General features: G+C 44.1%; 1 protein-coding gene across 1 annotated transcript in view; it reads right to left on the bottom strand.

The window, feature by feature from the left end:
• The window catches only part of LOC147102693 (leucine-rich repeat and fibronectin type III domain-containing protein 1-like protein), a 59,783-nt gene extending 45,763 nt beyond the window's left edge, over positions 1-14,020 (bottom strand). Inside the window, exon 1 of the mRNA XM_085963411.1 lies at positions 13,907-14,020. The gene's annotated coding sequence lies outside the window, so the exon portion shown is untranslated. The remainder of the gene's footprint in view (positions 1-13,906) is intronic.
• Positions 14,021-20,473: the final 6,453 nt, after the last annotated feature.

Raw genomic sequence — 20,473 nt, 5'->3', positions numbered from 1 at the left:
GCGATGGTGGCGTGAACTTGCGCCGGGCGCAAACTTTAGCGGCTGCCCGACTTTAGCACCCCGAACGTGGCTATACTGAATTTCTAGGCCAAGGATTTTAAAGAAATTGTTGATACCCTGCAGGAGCACTTAAACCCAACACCGCTGCTGATAGCGGAACGATTCAAATTCTTCAAGAGAAATCAACACAAGAATGAAAGTAACGCTGATTACCTCACCGAATTAAGAAAGCTATCAAAATACTGCCAATTCGGGGCAAGACTAGCAGATTATCTTCGAGACAAATTTGTCTGCAGTCTCTTAAGTGAAGGAACACAAAAAAGGCTGCTTTCTGAAAAAGATTTAACACTAGACAAGGCTTTCAGTATGGCTGTATCATACGAAGCAGCAGCAAGAGGAGCTGCAGAGATACAACAAAAGACACAGGGCTTCGGCACCCATGAAATGACACAGGGTTTCGAAAGATGTTATCGCTGCGGCAGATCCACCCATAACCAGAGGGACTGCTGGTTCAAGGACAAAGCATGCAGGCAATGCGGAAAGATTGGACACATTGCACGGGTATGCCGTCTGGACAAAATAAATCCACAGACAGGAAAAAAAAAATCAATAAAGAAAAGTACAGAAAGGTACAAATGATGACGGACAGTAGCTCCGAAGACCAGAAGAGCGATAGCGACTCCGAAAACAAGAGACTAAGCTGTCTCAAATTACATAATGTACTTGCCAAAGATGATTACCAGACCATTTGGGTTACCCTCACGATAGCAGGGTCCCCAGTTAAAATGGAGCTAGATACAGGATCAGCTCTGACCATAATAAATCGACGGGATTACGAGCGGCTATTTCCGCATATACCTTTAAAAGACACATCCATTATCTTAAAAACATATACGGGGCAGAAAGTATACCCCAAAGGAAAAATAAGGGTGCCTGTTGTATACAACAGCAAGGAAATACAAAAGTTGTATTTATACATTCTACAAGATGGTGGCCCACCGCTGTTAGGACGTGAATGGATCAGGAAAATACGTTTAGACTGGCACTCCATTCAGGCACTGACGGTGACCAGTAAGAAAAAAAACGATGATGACATCATACCTGAACGATTAAAAGACATCTTGGCCAACGCCAAAGAAGTGTTTCAAGAGAAACTAGGAACCTTGAAAGGCATCACCGCCTCAATAAAAGTGGAAGATGCAGCAATTCCCAAGTTTTTTAAAGCAAGACCAGTGCCATATGCAATTCGTCCAGCAGTCGAGGCAGAGCTGGAGAATTTGGAAAATGCAGGCGTATTATCCAAAATAGATTGGAGCGAGTGGGCGACACCCATCATTCCAGTCATGAAGAAAGCATTGAATAATAATAAATCTGAAGAACAGAGAAAAATTCGCATCTGTGGAGGCTTCAAGGTGATGGTAAACCCGGTCCTTCACACGGTACAGTATCCTCTTCCGAGGATAGAAGATATTTTCGCCTCACTATCCGGAGGGAAACGTTTCACCAAAATTGACTTGGCACAGGCATATCTACAGATGGAGGTTGAAGAGGCCTCTAAAAAATATCTCACGATAAATACACACAAAGGTCTGTACCAGTACAATCGACTAGTTTTCGGAGTAGCATCCGCTCCAGCTATCTGGCAAAGAGCTATGGAGCAAGTCCTCCAAGGGATTCCGGGTACTCAATGCTACCTGGACGACATCCTTGTAACAGGAGAAAACGACAACGAGCACCTTGCCAATTTGGAGCAGGTGCTCACTAGGCTGAGAGAACGGGGCCTACGAGCAAATCGCCCCAAGTGCGAATTTTTCCGAAATCAAATATCATATTGTGGCCACATAATAAATAAGGAAGGGTTGCATAAGTCACCTGAAAAAATTGAAGCGGTCATAAAAGCCCCAGCACCTGAAAATGTTTCACAATTAAGGTCGTTCCTGGGGTTAATAAATTACTATCATAAATTTTTACCGAACTGATCAACTCTTCTACACCCTCTTAATGAACTGCTAGAAACAGGAGTAATTTGGAAATGGAACGAAAACTGTAAACGTGCCTTCCATAAATGCAAAGACTTAATCACATCCGAAGAAGTTTTGGCTCATTACAACCCATCACTGCCAATCAGACTGGCATGCGATGCATCCCCTTACGGCATAGGAGCAGTATTATCGCATAAATTCCCTGATGGCTCGGAACGGCTGATAGCTTTTGCGTCACGCTCATTGAACTCAGCTGAGCGGAACTATGCCCAAATCGACAGGGAAGCACTCAGCCTGGTATGGGGAGTGTAGAAATTCAACCATTACCTACACGGACAAAAATTTACCTTGTTGACTGACCATCTACCCCTCATCTCCATATTCAACCCTAAAAAGGGTGTTCCCATTATGACAGCACAAAGGCTACAGAGGTGGTCCCTTTTTCTAGGGGCACACCAATACAACATAGAATACAAAGGATCAAAGTAGCATGGGAATGCTGACGGTTTATCGCGCCTACCGTTGCCAACGGTAGAAGAGGCACCTACAGAAGACCCAGTGGAGATGTTCCACTCTACCATAGTGGAATGTCTACCAGTAACAAATTCTGCCATTGAAAGGGAGACAAGAAATGACCCGACTCTCTCACAGGTCTACGATTTAACAGTGAAGGGATGGCCAGCACATGGCGAACCACTGTTGCCAGCATTCTCGCAAAGAAGAGAACAGCTGTCAGTGTGCCGAGGAACCTTGATGTGTGGATCCAGAGTGGTGATTCCACCCAAACTCCAGGATAAAGTGCTAAAGGAGCTTCACGAGGGGCATCTGGGTGGAGTGAAAATGAAGAACCTAGCCAGGGCGTTTGTATGGTGGCCAGGTATCGATGGAGACATCGAAGAAATGACCAAGAGCTGCCTAGGATGCCAGAAGGTCCAATATGCTCCACCACAAGCCCCTCTACATCCATGGGAGTGGCCCTCATCTCCCTGGCAAAGGGTACACATCGACTTTGCTGGTCCATTTATGGACTCAATGTTCTTAATTGCGGTTGATGCACACGCCAAGTGGCCGGATGTAATAAAGATGTCCTCCACCACCACGGAAAAAACCATCACAGTATTGAGGACCATATTTGCCAGGAATGGGCTGCCGGAACAGATCTGTTCTGATAATGGACCGCAATTTGTGTCCGAAGAATTCAGGAAGTTCTTAAAAAACAATGGGGTTAAGCACTACACGTCTGCCCCATACCATCCCGCCACCAATGGATTGGCTGAAAGGTTTGTCCAGACCTTCAAGAAGGCCATAAAGGCCATGGGTAATGAAGACATAAAACTTCAGCACAAGGTGGATAACTTCTTGTTTGCATACAGGAATGCAACACATATGGTTACCAACCAAACTCCCGCCATGATGTTCTTCAATAGAAACCTAAGATGCCGGCTGGATTTGGTCAAGCCCAACATCAGAAGGGACGTGGAGAACCGGCAGTTTCAAGGCATGAATGAAAGGCCAACTAGAACCTTCCAGATAGGTCAACAAGTTTTGGCCTGGAACTACCGTACCGAGAAATGGCAGCCTGGAACTATTTGCACACGACTAGGACCACTGATGTATACCGTGGCCATCGGAGAAAGCATAATAAGGCGCCATGCTGACCAAATCATAGAGTCATCCGAAAAGGGACAACCTACACCACAACTCTATATGCCTAACGATGAAGTAGAGATACCCATATCTACCTCCGATCCGGTGATACTGGAACCAGATGAACCCGACACTGGCATTCAAGCCGAATCAGCCTTGCCAAAAGAACCTACTACACCACCAGAAACTACTACACCACCGAGGCGTTATCCGGACCGAGTCAGGAAGCCTCCTGAGAGACTGACTTATAATTAATTAACTACAACAATGTGTATATTATTTTTCTTATAACATGTAATTAATAATTACTTAAAATATGATGTACTGGTTAGCTAAAAGGGGAGGAATTGTAGTGTATGTGCCTTTAAGAGCCCCATGTGTGCTGTAATGCCAATAATGGCCACTCGGGCTATATAAGCCTGTATATTGTGTTATATCCGTTAGTACCCCCCCAGACTTTGCTTAGTAAACACCTATGAACCAACTCCTGTCTTCAGTGTCTCTATCAACACACGGACACTACAATAACCATAATAAAGTGCATTGGCAGATGTGCAGGCTTTAGAGTTTATTTGTGGAGTTCAGTAGGATGACAGCCCTGGGAAAGAAGCTGTTCCTAAATCTTGTCGTACGGGTGCGAATGCATCTGTAGTGTCTCCCAGATGGCAGGAGGGCGAACAGACTGTGGCTGGGTTGGGCAGGATCTTTGATGATGGACCGTGACCTCCGCAAACAGCGTTTCTGGTATATGTGCTCTAGGTCGGTAGCCGGGTGCCGGTAATGCGTTGGGCAGTTTTGACTACCCGCTGCAGGGCTTTCCGGTCATAGTAGCTACAGCTGTCATACCATACTGTGATACAGTTTGTCAGGATGCTCTCTATTGTGCAGTGGTAAAATTCCCCTCCAAGTCTCACACCATCCTAAATTGGAAATATACCGCTGCTCCTTTATAGTCGCTGTGTCAAAATCCTGGGACTCCCTCCCTAACAGCACTGTGGGAGTGCTTTCACCACATGGACTGCAGCGGTTCAAGAAGGCGGCTCACCACCACCTTCTCGCGGGCAACTGGGGATTGGCAATAAATGCTGGCCTTGCCAGTGACGCCCACATCCCATGAATGAATAAAAAAAAATCTTAGACACGCAGCCTCATTAAAATATTTAAATGAGGGACTTCCCTCCTGAGAGCGGGTTGGTCGCAGGCCTCCCGTTCCGGCTCCATGATAGCTGGAAGTGGGCGGGTTTGAGGCAGATTTGGTTCAGGTTTGAAATGTTTGACATTTTAACTTCCCATCCTTTTTTGAGGGTTAAAATCACCCCCAACGTTTCGTCAGAACTGGAAAAAGTTAGAGATGGACCAGGTTTTAAGCAAGTGTAGAGGCAGGGAAGGTGGGGGTAGGGGAGGAAAGAACAAAAGGGATGGTCTGTGATAGGGTGGAAGGCAGGAAAGCTTAAACAACAAAAGGGGAGGTGGTGCAAGGTAAAAGGGGGCTGATAATAGGACAAGTTAAGAAACACAAGATGGGTCTAGAGGAGCTGTAAATGGCAACAACAGAACCATTACCACCTTTCCCTGCCTCTGCACTTGCTTAAAAATGGTTACATCTCCAACTTCTTCCAGTTCTGACAGGAAGTCATTGACCTGAAACGTTAACTGTGTTTCTCTCCCCAGAGATGCTGCCTGACTTGCTGAGTATTGCCAAGATTCTTTGCTTTTACCTTTGGAACTAGGTTTGAACCCAGCTCAGATTCATGGGATGAGAATGTTATCTCTTTGTTGAGTACAAGGGTACTTTAATAAATTAATTGGGGTATTTGTAATTCTATTTCGAGTGGGGATGGATCCAGAGCAGAAAACTGCCCATAATGCAGCACAGTCTTATTCAGGGACCATAAGGCTAGCCTATGAGAGAAACAGAAGATACACACTGGTGCAACTGTGATTTCATTTTTGAGAATGGAGTTCAGGGACCTAACTGGGACAGAGTATAGGGATCTTCACTCTGTAGTCACCATTGCCTGTCCTGGAGGTAGTGGTTACCAAAGTGCAAAAATGTTCATCTCACCAGCACTGACGTCTCTTACTTGATAAATTCACTAAAAGAACATAACAAGTTTCTAGTGTACTTGAAGAATCTAATCACGAGGTTTGCTTTATTGGCTAGATAGTTGCAGATTAGCGCTTAGATTTGCACTATAAACAAGCATGAGTTGTATTCCATTTGTTACATTATTGCAGTTTCCTGCTGTACCTCATACTTTCCCAGGACCTCAACATTCTAGAAGGTCTTACCTCCCTCCGTCTTCCCTCTCTGCTACAGGAGTTTCGAACCCAAGTTTAGCGTCACCTCGAATTACCTGATCTTTTCTACACTTTCCGAACTTGGTGGTGTTCCGCCCTACGGACCAAGGCCTTTCACCCACCGAGCCTTCTCAATGAAAATAAAGTGATGTTGACACTGACATTTTCATTAGGTGCGGATTCCAAAGTACTGAAATGAATCTGTTTTTAGTTCCGAAGAGCTTACAGTTAGTTGCTTTAAAATTGATGTGGTTCATTGCAGAAATGAAGGAATGACTTCAGCCAGTTTAACAAACCTGACACTTCAATGTAACTAGACAGAAGTCAAAATTTTTCTTTTTCCAGGAGCAAATACATTTGCGGTGAAATTCAGATTTAACCCTAAAACTGATGGAATTTCTTACAAGAAAATGTTCAATGATTTCTTCAAAAAAAGATTAAATACAAAGGGCCAACCTTCTTAACCAATGGGTACAATTTCTGTCAGAACTATGTTATACCTAAATATGGGCAGACGACAAAAGTGGTTCAAAATACACTGACAGATGCACCTGGAGTCACTCCAGCCCACTGCATCATCATGACAATTGGCATTACCATGACAACAGCTCTATTGCTCACACAAAACAATGGGTACCCATAGAGGAAGGTCACAGATGTTCTTCCTCCGGATACTTCCTATAGTCCGATACAATCTGGTCCTAATTTAATTTCTAGCTGTGGAGAACGTGTTTGAGTAGCAGAGTTGAGCTCCAGGATTATCAACAGTACATGACATTAGAAATAACAGAAAAAAAATGAAACATGGTATAAGCAGAAGACACACTGGGGCCACACTGGACATAATATTTGACAAAGTGTCCCGACATCACAATGAAAAGGCAATCAACCATTGAATAAATATTGTTTCCAGTGGGAGCCAGCTATGTGTCCTCTGTATATGAGATTTAAGGTGCTATGCTACAAATACAGCCTAACTGAGGCATTATACCCTGCTGAAATCTTCGTAATGTTTACCTTCTGTGTTTACCAGGAGCTGGAATTTTCTGGCAACTTTATAAATCTTGAGGTGACTGTGGTTGAATAAGAAATATAAGATAGGACAGTGTAGCTGCTGGGACTCCTGATTCTAAAATGGCAATGTTAAGGAAAGATCAGGTTAAAAATAAAAGGAATTAATTGTGGAGACATTGGCCTAGAAATTCAGTTGTTAGCGCCAGCCGCTAGTGTTAGATCCGTGTATCTTGATGTTGTGTGTCCTTCAATAATTAGACAAGAGACTGCAGGGAACAATCAACAGGTGTTTACTGGATGAGGGTTACTCTAAAACTAACTGTACAGATCCCTACTCAGGGTTATATACAGGTGTGGTCACTGCCGGTACTACAGTATAAAGGAGCTGTAAAAAGTAGTTCTCCCCTTAAAGGTACATACACTACAGCTAGCACCTAAGGAGGAGGAGAAGTGGGGCGCTAAGCGGCTAGCGCCCGGGCGCGGCGCGATCTGCGCCTCTCGCGAACTTCACTCAAGATTTAGCGGCGGCGCAAAACCGCAGCGCCCGCTCAGCTGCGCGCGCAGATCCTGACGTCATTTCATGGTGCAACGCCCTTGGTGCGCCCCGAACCGGAACTTCAGTGGCGCCGCCCTTCTGTGCGCCTGGCGCCCCCAGCGACTGGTAGAGGGGAACGGTTCCCAGTCGCTGCGGGGCGCGCTAATTAAAGGGGACTCCTCCTGCCTTATAAGTGGCAGACATTTTGTTCCACTCCTTCTTTGTGAGAGACGGATATTTGGAGAGAGACAAAGGGAGAGAGCTTTCTGGTTTGACTCAGCGCTCGCACAGGTACTTCTGGCTTCAGGTCAGAGCTTTGCACTTGGATTTAACTTTCAGTGCCATAGCCTTGAGTCACCACATATAATGGGGGCTGCAATGGGTGGAAACATTGGCTTACTGCATTGCATTCAAAGGGCTCAGAGACGCCGTGAGAGAGTGCCAGTCATGGCCAGACGGAGAAGGGCCAACAGGCGTCGGCACAGGAGGCTTTACCCACCCAGGCGATGCAACTGAATATCGGCGAAGGTGGCGCTAAGTTGCGCGGGGCGCTAAATTTAGCGAATGCCCGGCTGTAGCGCCCCAAACGTGGCTATACTGAATTTCTAGGCCATTGTCTGATCATTGAATGACTGAAGTGCCAATGATTTTAATTCATCTGAAAATATACAAATTGGAACAAAAACACTCAGCTAGAACTATTCAAATAGATTGCCGCTTCATAAAGAGTGGAATTCACTAACTGAGTGCCTATGCTACATAAAGATTCAAAGAATGAAAAAGTTATTAAATTTAGTACTGGCATGTTCCCCAGAAATGCAATGCTTGCTTTGATTTGTGAAACTCATTTAGATTCGACACACTTGAACTTGTAATCGTCATCGGCCCAACAGTTCTTAAAGAGAAGCTCAACTGGTCTGTTCCAGTGACATTTTACTACCACCCTGAACAATTGAAATTTATCACGATAAGTGCACAGCAGCTACAAGCCTGAAAGACATCTTTGTTCAGCTTACTCCTTTCTGTAAAAAGAAACCCCGGTGACAGGATGATGTGCCATTTAAACAAGGCAACTGCCCAAAGTAAAGGACCACCAAGAATTTCTGTCTCCAATCTCATTCTGAGAAAAAAGTTGACCAGACCTAGAAATTATTATGTACAATTTCTGCAGAATGAAATGGATGCTTAAATAAGTCGTCTTCTGTTTTTTTTGATCAATGCCAATCAGAGACTCAACCCTTTATTATCTAATAAAAGATAAATGACATTTTTAATTTGTTCTTGGGATGTGGGCGACACAGGCAATCCACTATTTTTTGCCCATCCCCATGTCCTGAGGGCACTAAGAGTTGACTCCAGTTGCTGTGGAAACAAACATATTGGACCGTATTTTGCAACCTTTACAGGTGCGTACGAGGTGTGTACGCGCCCGTAGGGGCCGCGCAAGTTCCGGGTTTAGGCATGCAATGCGCACGTGCTAAACCCGGCACTTGCGATCTGTCAAGCATCCTCTTGACAGATCCTCTGCATCCCCGGGAGATGGGCCTCTGCGGGTGGAGAGTTGCACTATTTGCTCAACTTCCGCCTGCTGAACGCCTGTGAAATTCTTATGCCTGGTAAAAGCAGACATAAGGCTTGCTTTTACCAGCATAAGAGTTTTAAAAAATAGAAAAATAAACATTTATCACTCATTTATACATTAAAAACCCTGTCCAATAAAGTAAGTTTATTTTTAGCCCCATTAAAATATATAGGGAGGAAAACTGGGTTGATTTGTGCTTCTCGTTAGTGCCCCTGGTGGGCGCTAACCGGGCGCAAATCCCCTAGCGCCCAAGCGCAGCGCCGCTAATGCCTCCCGCAAAATTTATTGGGAGGTTAGCGGCGGCGGCAGCCTCCCGTGGCGCTGTGTTGCTGGCGATAACGTCATTGCCGTGTGCAGTGCCCCGCTCGCGCCCTGGCCGCAAACCTCAGTTGCACCCTCTGACCTAGCGCTGGCCCCTGCCCCAGCCCCTTCCCCTTTTTCCTCGGGGTGCCGGCCGTGATCGCTCAGCCCAGCACTCCTCTCGAGTGCCGGACTCTTTTCCCGGCACCCCGCTCCCCGGTGGTCTAGCAGGGTCCCAGTGTGCGCAACGCTAGGCCCCTCCCCTTTAACCAGGGGAGGGAGGCCTGCAATGATGCGGTGTTACGTGCCGACGTGCGTGGCGCTGTTGCATGTAGCGCCGCAATATTCAGTTGTAGCGTCCCAAGACGGAGGTGGAATGCTCCCAGTAGCGCACCACCTCCTGCTTGGGGCACTACAACTGAATTTCAGGTAGAGGGGCGCTAATTTTTTTGATGTTAGTGCCCCAAAAGGGGTGACACCCAATTTTCCCCCATAAATTTTTTTTTCAAAAAATTAAATTTTCAATTAAAATATTTAATTAAATGGCATTTTAATTAATTTTAAATATTTTAAGGATCGCAAGTCTCCATACCTCTCGGGCCACCAGGTAAACGCGTCGAAATTTTACAGGTCAGAGGCATTTGATCGCAAATTTTGGGTCAATGTCAATCTAATATTTATTTTGATTAGTGATATGCTGAGTATTTACTCCTCCTGAAATAACAGAGATGTCCGCCCAGCTGGGTGGGTGTCAATGATTCCCCCTAAGGTGCGTGGTTGCACAGTAATCTCAAAGGTCCCACGTAGGCCGCTTGTAAATACCACGCATGCGCAGAAATTTAAAGGGACCGCGCATTAACAGAAACAAGCTGCGCAGAACAAAGCGCAGCTTACAGGGGACATTGGTGAGTGTGCAGTTAAAATATCCCGGGTTACTTACAATCCCTGATGCCACTGGGAGCTGACCAGCCAGGATTTGCACCTGCTCCAATGAGCAGGCGGTAAGGACAGCCGCTCAAAGCCGACAGGGTCCTTTTTCACATATACATTGGGTCCTGATGACATCATCGCGACACGGCTGCAATTTTTGTACTAGTAGCCCGAATGGGAAACTCTTTGGGCTGGATTTTCATTGAGGAGTCGGGTAGGAGGCGGTACTACAACTTTTGGGGTTGTAGTCCCGCCTCCATCGAGTTCTAGCCAACCCACGCAATTTTGACTTGATTGACCTTGTTGAGCCCACCCAGCGGGCTCAACAGGCCAATTAAGGGCCACCCGGCAACAGGTGATGTCACAGGTTGAAATTTCATCTGTCAAGACCTTTTGACAGATGAAATATCAGCGTTTCACAGCTGTTTGAAGCTGTCAAACACTGACAATCTGTACTCCAGGTTAATTCCTTCCTCTCAGGATGATTTAGAGATCTCCCCGGAACAGAAAGCAGAGGCTGCAGATTTTGACAGCTGGCAGCCATTCTGCTTTCTGTGCTGGTGAGATGAGGGATTCCCGAGACCTGAAGGAAGGCTGTAAAGGTAAGTAAAGGTTAGTAGAACTTCGTTAAACACTTTACACAGACCAAACACACTTACCTCTGCACTCATGCACCCATCACTCACCTGAACACCGGACATCTCGACCCCTCCAAGCCCTTCAGCCCGATGGCCCGTCTCGCTAACTTGGCATGGTTTGGAGCTGTCGGGAATCCCACATTTCAACAATAAAAATAGGGATTAGGCTAAAAACTGCCTGTTAACTACCTATTAACAGGCAGTTAATTGGCACTAATCCCCTTCCCGCCTCGGGGAGGCAGGTCCAAGTGCGGTACCAAGAAAGTGTGGTATCTTATCAAACAAATTTTCCCCCTTTCCATTACAGTTCATGTATTACACAAGCTGAACAATAGTCTTATTGAAGAGCATGAGGAACAGCCTGACTGAAGAAGGTAATATGGCTGCAGTACGTCTCGAACCCTCTACCCTCCCCCTCAACAATAAGCACAATTCCATCTTTGAAAATAACTGGCTCTAAGCATTTTCATCACTTACTCCGTCAGTGTTTAACGTCAATTTTTAAAAAAAACCTTGCAAGCCATGAAATACCCAACAAGTTAAACCCTTGAAATCTCTGATAACAGCAATAGCAGGTTAAATTTCTAAAATGGTCTGACATTTGTCAGATTTCATTCACGTGACGCATGTTCATTCTTAGCCTCTGTTGCAGACAAATATCCGAGTCTAAAGGTCACATGAAGGTCTTAAAAGAGCATTGTTCTGGTTCAGCAAGCTTCTGGTAGACTCAGAAAAGCCTGCTGAAAATTGGAAATGTTTACAGAGGATGGATGCAGTATCTGCTGGAGTGTAAATGATTGAAGCAGAGATCTTGTCACACAGTTAAGACTAGGTTCAGTAGGTGGTTGCAGGAAAGAAGGGACGTGGGCACATAGTGGGCACTTGGGATTAGTGTACTGTTCATGTGGAGGACAAACAGCAGCATGGACTGGTTGGGCCGAATGGCCTATTTCCTTATTGTAATTTCTATGTAATCTATGCAATTGTGGAAATACCTTGTAATTTATAAATAAGCATAAAGAGGGCACTGACTTAAATTCAAAATGCTATCTTTGAAAGTAACAATTCTGAAGTACTTCATTGGTTAGGAGGACATGGAATGCAAGTTTTTAAAAAATTTCCTTATATAAACTTGGATCTTTTGCAGGAATTAAGTTCAAGGTCAAGTGAAGCAATGTACATTTATAAATTCGGTATGTAGTATCATCAAATGATTCAATGGATAAATTCAGCACACACTGTGGCACTGGGCCATAGAGGCCCTGTTTGATCCCTGGTTTGTGTTGTGTTAGTTGATCTCAGCCTCACTGTTGCGAAGGGGGCTGCGTGTGGAATGGAGGGGGGGTGGTGGTGGTGGGGGAGTGGTGGTGGGGGAGGGAAACAGCCAAAGTTCTCATTCTTGATTGCTATTCATTACTAACCAGTGAGCCCAGCTGAAAAGTATGTTTGTACAGACAATGGGTGAGGACAAGCAGTGTTGCCCATCATGGTCAAATAGCCTGCCAACACTTATCGCCTGGGCTCAAGTATGGAGAATGTCTTTGGGTGGGTAGTGGAGAGCTATTGGTACAAGTAAAACAGCACCCTAGCATGAGTCAGCACTTTCTAGAGAGAAGGGGATAAAACAACATGCTGATCCTTTTGCCCAGATGACTGTGGGCTTTATTTGGGAGGTCACAACAGGGCAGGGCCAGAGGACCGATGTATCCCTGAAGCATTAGTACCAGTGTGGCTGGACGGTACAACCATCTTGCTTCAGCAGACAACTGTCACACAAATAGTTAAACACAATAGTGTGTTAACATAGATTTCCAGGTTACCTGGATTTGAACCTAGATAAAAGATGGGGCACATTTCAGCCAATAAGGACGGGGTACCATTGTCCTCTCACCCCATATTTAATTCACTTTGTACATCATTGGATTTATTTTCTCCCAAATATGTTCCCAGTGGAGACTAAGATTAATGAAGTAAAAACATCATGAACACGTAAATGAATCTGTAGATCACACTGGTTGCTAAGAAGCAGGTCCCCCGAGTCTGTGAATAGAACATTAGGTAATGGCATGTTTACCCGTGTGCTGTAAGTTACTGGGAAGTGCTTTCTGGGAGCAATAAAGGAAGATGTGGAAAGGAACAGTTAAGGGTGTAGATCTGGAAGAAAAATAAAATCAGCAATGGTACACCAGCCCAGAACAATGACAGACTGTTAGTATCCCTCTCGTGAAATGTGGCTATTCCACTATGTGGTTCAACTTACAAAAGGTAAAAACCAAGATACCTGCCACTTCAACCTGTTATAATTCTTGTGTGTGGATATTGCTAACCATGGGTTGTACGCTGTATAATGTAACCGTGCCCACATGCTCCCCCGTTAGCTTATCTGAAAGGCAGACATAACCAACTGGGTCTTAAATCACAATTAAAAGAAACTATCCAGCCCATACTAAAAAAAAAATCATTTTCAAATAGATAATCCACTTTAGACGAGAGATTTCTTCACTCCTGTCACAGCAGGAATGTTGCAAATCAGTTCCGAGCCATAGCTCAGAACCAAGGCAAAGCTTAAAAAAATAATTCCCCACTGGGTCTTTGTCTAAAATCCTGACTCGGGTTTGATTTTTACTCTATTGCTCTAATCAACAGTTTGCAACTAAATACACAAACAATTGGAAACCACAATTGCTATCAAGTTCAACCTAACAGCTTCCTGGAGTATATGAGAATGAGACTGATTGATTGACTGATTGACTGATTGATTGATTCCAGAAAATCAAGTGGATAACCAGACTATACTTAGCTATTCGGACTGAATGTTATTTTCAAGAGAGAGACAAGTTGAAGCAGGCTACCTTTCCCTCATCTGACCAAAAGGAGGAGTCCTCTGTTTTGTCCAGTCTAGTAGCACAATAATAAGTTTGCTCTAACAAAACTCTAAGGTCACACTAAATGTCCGCTACCATGTTTGCGCTCTCACCTGTACACCTTCGCTCAGTCCAAGGAGGAATTGTTCAATGGAAAAAGGCAGGAAGTGCTTCAAGGCAGCAGGCAAACTCGGTCCAGCTGAAGCCAACCTTAGGAGAGAAAAACACAAACACACACAAGGACATGTATAACAGCTCCCTGTGGATCAGTTTACTTTACCTCGTGAGCTGTAACACAATTCAAAGCAAAACAAAAATACATTTTTCTCTAAGATAGTAATCAATACAATATATAGGTTATCTAAAGAAAAAAATCAATTATTCTATAACTTCTTATTTTGCTTTGGTCGATTAACCTGGTTTGATAATTCACATAAAATACTTGTTGTGACAGGAAGCTCTCCTATGTATGTGACATCAACAAGACTGTCTTGAAGCTGGGGTAATAAAATCACTTGAATCTTAAAGATGACTCAACGGTATGACAGAAAACAAGTACGTTTTAATAGTTTGTTTGCAAATGCAATCATCTGAGAGCGCCATGAAAAGAAGCAACAAAGGTTCTAGACGTATATTAAATCTGGTTGCTATGGATGGAGCAACATAAAATAAAATTTACAAGTGATTTTTCTCTTTGGTGTCACGCCTAGTCACTGTAAATTCAAGGAAACATTGGAATTACTCAAAGATGAATGTCCATGTGAAGAGGGACACAAAGCAACAAAATAACCCTCTGTGCCTCTATGGCACCATTTTGTTTATAAGCACGGCTACAGCGAAATATCAAAGTAATATGAATCAGATCAAATTTGTGGTATTTTTGAACCAGTTTGGATTCAGCAATCGTCCCAGACAGTTATCATCCATCTTGTTGGCGAGCAATTAGAGTTTGAGAGAATAGTTTTAGTCAGAATCTCAGGAGTCTTTCAGTCAGTTACGATGAAGTTACATAAATCTGGCTCCATTCCTGAATGTTTTATATACCTTGTCCACAAGAATCTGCACAGTAATCCATTCTCTCAGTTTGTCTGGATACATTTCAACCACATTACATTATTGCCTTTCCTGTTTCAGTTAATGATAGCCCCTTATAATTGAGAAAAAAAACATCCTAAGACACCCTGCCTTCTCCAGTTACCTTCAGGCAGAGGTTGTTCATGTGTAATTGAGAGGTGAAGATCCAGGAGTTGTCAAATTCCCCAGCTGTACTTAACCATGAGTAATGCTTAACTGGTAATCAAGAAGGAAGAACTGGGAATGTTTATGTCCTCAATTATTTTCTGGACTATGGATGCATGAAACAAATTGCATGTAGCTCAAGTAATTTCAGTTAGATGACATTTGCTTTTGGTAAATTTCTTCTCCTTCATCTTTAATTGCTCCATTCCCCCTTTTTTTTTGTTCCACTTGTTCAGTTTTTCCAATTGCAAATAGCTAGGGCACAATTTGTCGCCATCCTCTCAGATTTCTCCCCCTTTCTGTAATGGATTCCAATCCAGACTGGGGCTCATTCACACAAGGTTGGTCACTGTTTGCTCCAGGGGACCCACACATAAGCTTTAGTCCTATGGGGGAAACACCAGACAAGAATTGGGAGAAATAAAAGCCTAGAAATTATATTAGCATATGCTTAATGTTCCCACGGGACATCCCTCTCTCCGGTATTTTGAAGCCGGTATTAACATTTATTTTAAATGGATTAACATGTCCACTACAATGGTGGATAGAGAAATGTCATACAAACATCTTGGTATCTGTCTGTCTTAGTATTAGCAACAGTAATTTTTAGCCTAAAATAAGAATTTCAAATGGAGGGTCAAGTTAGGGGACCATATGTACAGAAACAGGTTGCACAGTGTTCAAAGAGAACATATTTCCCCTTGACTAATCTAAACAAAATTCTATTAGTTTTCAATTATTTTTACAATAAATCAGTTTGTTAAATAGCTTTGGCGTTAGTACCCCTCATTTTTCATGTTTTCTTCTGCTTGTAAGATAATGTTCTGGATGAGAAATATATATTGCTACCCCTGCTTTTATTATGATGCTTGAATTTATATTACACTTTATGATATGAATGTCTCAGTGCTTCACACAATGAATTACTCTCAAACTACAGTCATTATAGGCAAACAGAGCAGCCATTCTGCACCAGTAACATTCACATACAAAATCAGATGAATGACTAGTAATCATTTTTTCATCATATTTGTTGAAGGAGGACTGTTTGGCCAGGACATCAGGAGAATTTTCTGTGAAAACTGCTGGAGATTTTAATGTTCACTTGAATAGACAAGTCAAGGGTTTAATAAATCCGCCAAAGGGTGGCACCCCCAACAATGCAGCACTCCCCCACTACTGCTCTGGAATGTCATTGTAGATTATGCGCTGAAGCCCTGGTGCGAGTCTCCAATGCACAGTGTTCTAACCTTGAGGCAAGAGTGCTGCCAAGTGAGCCAAACCAACATTCACTTCAATCTTCTGTCAGCTGTGGCTCAGTTGGTAGCACACTCGCCTCTGAGTCAGAAGGTTGTGGGTCCAAGTCCCACTCCAGGGACTTGAGCACATAAAGCTAGGCTGACACTCCAGTGCAGGGCTGAGGGAGCGCTGCATTGTCGGAGGTGCCGTCTTTCGGATGAGATGTTAAACCGAGGCCCTGTCTGCTCTCTCAGGTCGACGTAAAAGATCCCAGGGCACTATTTCGAAGAAGAGCAGGGGAGTTCTCCCTGGTGTCCTGGCCAATATTTATCCCTCAATCAACATAACAAAAACAGATTATCTGGCCATCATCACATTGCTGTTTGTGGGAGCTTGCTGTGCGCAAATTGGCTGCCGCGTTTCCCACATTACAACAGTGGCTCCACTTCAAAAGTACTTCATTGGCTGTAAAGCGCTTTGAGACGTCCGGTGGTCGTGAAAGGCGCTATATAAATGCAAGTCTTTCTTTTTTTCCCATCCTTTCTTGAGTCAGCCAACTCATGCTGGGGTGTGGTTTCCTGGGCTTTCGCAAATCTCCAGTACCCGGCCCAAGAGGAAATTCTTGATGTCTGAGCCTATAGGGTGAGTGTTGGCAAACAACTAACTGGTGGGGGTGGGGGGGGGGGGGGCGGCAGGAAGGGTGATAACAACCAGCTTTTTATTGTTTCATCTGTTCGCAATAAAGGATAACTACATTCTTCTGAAGATAACTGAGGCCAGTACCTCAATTTAGGCAGGTCGCCTATTTTCTTTGAAAGGGAACACCTGATACATGTCAATAACGTCCATGGGGCATTTGATTGCTCTGTACATACTCAACTCAGAACTTGCAATACCATTCCTAACCAATTATTTATCAGTTAATGCCAAGGCCTTCGACCTTCTCTTCTCCATTGTCTTCTCTGAGTCAGAAGGTTGTGGGTCCAAGTCCCACTCCAGTGACTTGAGCACATAAAGCTCGGCTGACACCCTAGTGCAGTGCTGAGGGAGTGCTGCACTGTCAGAGTTGCCATCTTTCGGATGAGACGTTAAACCGAGGCCCCGTCTGCTCTCTTGGGTGGACGTAAAAGACCCCACGGGCACTATTTCGAAGACGAGCAGGGGAGTTCTCCCCGGAGTCCTGGCCAATATTTATCCCTCAACCAACATAACAAAAACAGATTATCTGGCCATTATCACATTGCTGTTTGTAGGAGCTTGCTGTGTGCAAACTGGCTGCCGTGTTTCCCACATTACAACAGTGACCACACTCCAAAAGTACTTCATTGGCTGGAAAGCGCTTTGAGATGTCCGGTGGTTGTGTAAGGCGCTATATAAATGCAAGTCTTTCTTTCTTTTTCCATTGAGCTGGTTCTAATTAGCACCAGACTCACATTAGCAATATTGCTTCCAGTCCGGCTGAGCTACAGCAAGACTTCCACTTCAGGAGAAAGCACCCCAAAAACAGATGGGCCCCATGCTGACCAGATATAATAAAAACTGAAAGGTGGTTGTGCAAAAATTAAAATCAAATATGGTTGACCAATATGGGCAGTTCTATTTTAGAAAATTATATTTATGCTTAATTAGGCATAATTGGAACATTTTAATGCCTTTGTTTGAAGTTCTCTTCTTTATTTTAGTGGACATCTTAAGCCATTTATTTCAAACCAGTTAAAACCTCTCTTAAGATAAGGGAGGAAAGAATTTCAGACAAACGGGGGAAGCGTTCAGCTGTTAATGCCCGATGGAATCATTCCACGAGCTGTGCTTCTTTAATTTTACCAAAACGTTTTACACTGGGCTTGAATATCGGTTCAGCTGTTATGCTATTTGCTTGCACTGCATTTGTAGGAGCACACGTTAATACAATAGGTCTGTTGTCGTAGCAACTAGTTTCTTAATTAAGACATTTTTGTTTTATTTTCAGGATAAATGCCGGTTTGATTTATGAGCCAATATTGTGTGGGGAGATCAATCCAGTACAAAGCCTGTCAGAGCAAATTACTATTCTTCCCAGAACACACTGCAGGAATGGAGTGTGCCTGTCTTACCTCGAGCGTTTATATGAAATTCTGTTTTGAGTGGCCCATTGGTTGGATGACTTGTGCTGTGATGCAACAAGTGATATCTGTCAATTCAAGGTCAGCATAATTGGAGTTAAAACGGTACAACAGTCTGTTTAACTGACTTTTAATACTGAAAATGATTTATGCAGACAGTAGCCACGAATGTTTGGAAAGTTTCGGACCTGGCAGAAGTACATCTGGCCGATTCCTGCCTTTCGGTGAGTTCCTGATCTTGGCTGTGCAGCACATGGAGATGCTGAGCAGAGACCAGGTATCAGCCGGGGATTTGGGGGGATAATTAAACTGAGTCTCACAAGGCAGCTCTCACCCACTCACTGCTGATCATCCAAGGACAGTATTGGCAGCATCCTGGGATTTGGCGGCCTATTTCCTCAGATAGGAGATGTGTGTTGCACCTGGGGAATGGGCGGGGTGGGGGGTGGGTGGAGGGGGCGGGGGAGAGAGGATGAATACTTGGCTTCAATAAGAAAAGAACATTTGATTTGGAGAGTTAAAGAATTAGAAGGATGAAAACTGATTTTGTGTTTTTTAAACTGATGCCTACATTTTCACTAAACTTAGCAAAAACTGGAATTTCATCTCAATTCTCTGAAACTGAAACTCAGAGAAGGAGAGCCTCCACTAAACTATCAGGGCAATGCATACCAGGCCCAGACTGCAATCAACTCGGACTTAAGTAAGTGGGATGTATTTTCACGGGCAGACTGTGTTTATTCCACATTAGGCACACAAAATCTCTAGTCCTGTGCATTTGTCAGTAGCTTGGTTTTGGGAAATCTCCATAGGGACATAGGAACAGGAGTAGGCCATTTAACCCTTCGTGCTTGTACCACTATTCAGTTAGATCACGACTGATCTGTACCTCAACTCCATCTACCCTCTTTGGTTCCGTAACCCTTAATACCCTTGGCTAACAAAAATCTATCGCTCTCAGTTTTGAAATTTACAATTGACCTAGCCTCAACAACTTCTTGCGGGAGGTAGTTCCAGATTTCCAGTTCTGATGAAAAGTCATCGATCTGAAACATTGGCTGCAATTTCCCCTACCTCAGTGGGTCTGTGGCGGGCAATGTCGGTGGTGGGTCCCGACCCCGCTGCTGGCTCCACCCTGCTGTGTAGCGTGATTTTACATTGATTGGGCTTGTTAAGCCCGCCCAGCGCATTTGCCGGCCAATTGAAGTAAGTGAGTCTGATGGCATCATTTGATGATGCGTCATCAGCCGGTTTCCTTAAAGGGACCGTGCGCGAATTGATTTTGACAGTTGTGCTGTCAGTGTTCTACAGCATTGAGGTGCTGCAAACACTGACAAGCACTGCACAGAGGTGTACGGCTGCACCCAGGCTCTCCCATGACTCCCTCCAAACTAATGGGACTAAAGGTGGACAAGCCCCCTATACCCGATGGCAGCATCCTCGAGTCTTAAAAGAGGTGGCTGCAGAGATAGTGGATGCATTGGTTGTAATCTACCAAACTTCCTTGGATTCTGGAGATGTCCCAGCGGACTGGAAAACCACAAATGTAATGCCCCTATTTAAGAAAGGAGGGAGACAGAAAGCAGGCAACTATCGATCAGTTAGCCTAACATCTGTCATTGGGAAAATGCTGGAGTCCAGCATTAAGGAAGTGATAGCACGACATTTAGAAAATCATAATATAGTCAAGCAGAGTCAGCATGGTTTTATGAAAGGGAAATCATGTTTGACAAATTTGCTGGAGTTCTTTGAGGATGTAACGAGCAGGGTGGATAAAGGGGAACCAGTAGATGTTGTGTATTTGGATTTCCAGATGGCATTCGATAAGGTGCCACATAAAAGGTACACAAGATAAGAGCTCACAGGGTTGGGGGTAATATATTAGCATGGATAGAGGATTGGCTAACTAACAGAAAACAGAGAGTTGGGATAAATGGGTCATTTTCAGGTTGGCAAACTATAACTAGTAGGGTGTCGTAGGGATCGGTGCTGGGGCCTCAACTATTTACAATCTTTATTAATGACTTGGATGAAGGAACTGAGTGTAATGTAACCAAATCTGCTGATGTTACAAAGATAGGTGGGAAAGCAAATTGTGTG

This window comes from Somniosus microcephalus, chromosome 21 (assembly GCF_052327205.1).
Source record: "Somniosus microcephalus isolate GS21.2 chromosome 21, FLI_Smic_1.0, whole genome shotgun sequence".
NCBI lineage: Eukaryota > Metazoa > Chordata > Chondrichthyes > Squaliformes > Somniosidae > Somniosus > Somniosus microcephalus.
Note: the sequence above shows the minus strand (reverse complement) of the source record. Positions and strands in the feature narration are given on the sequence as shown.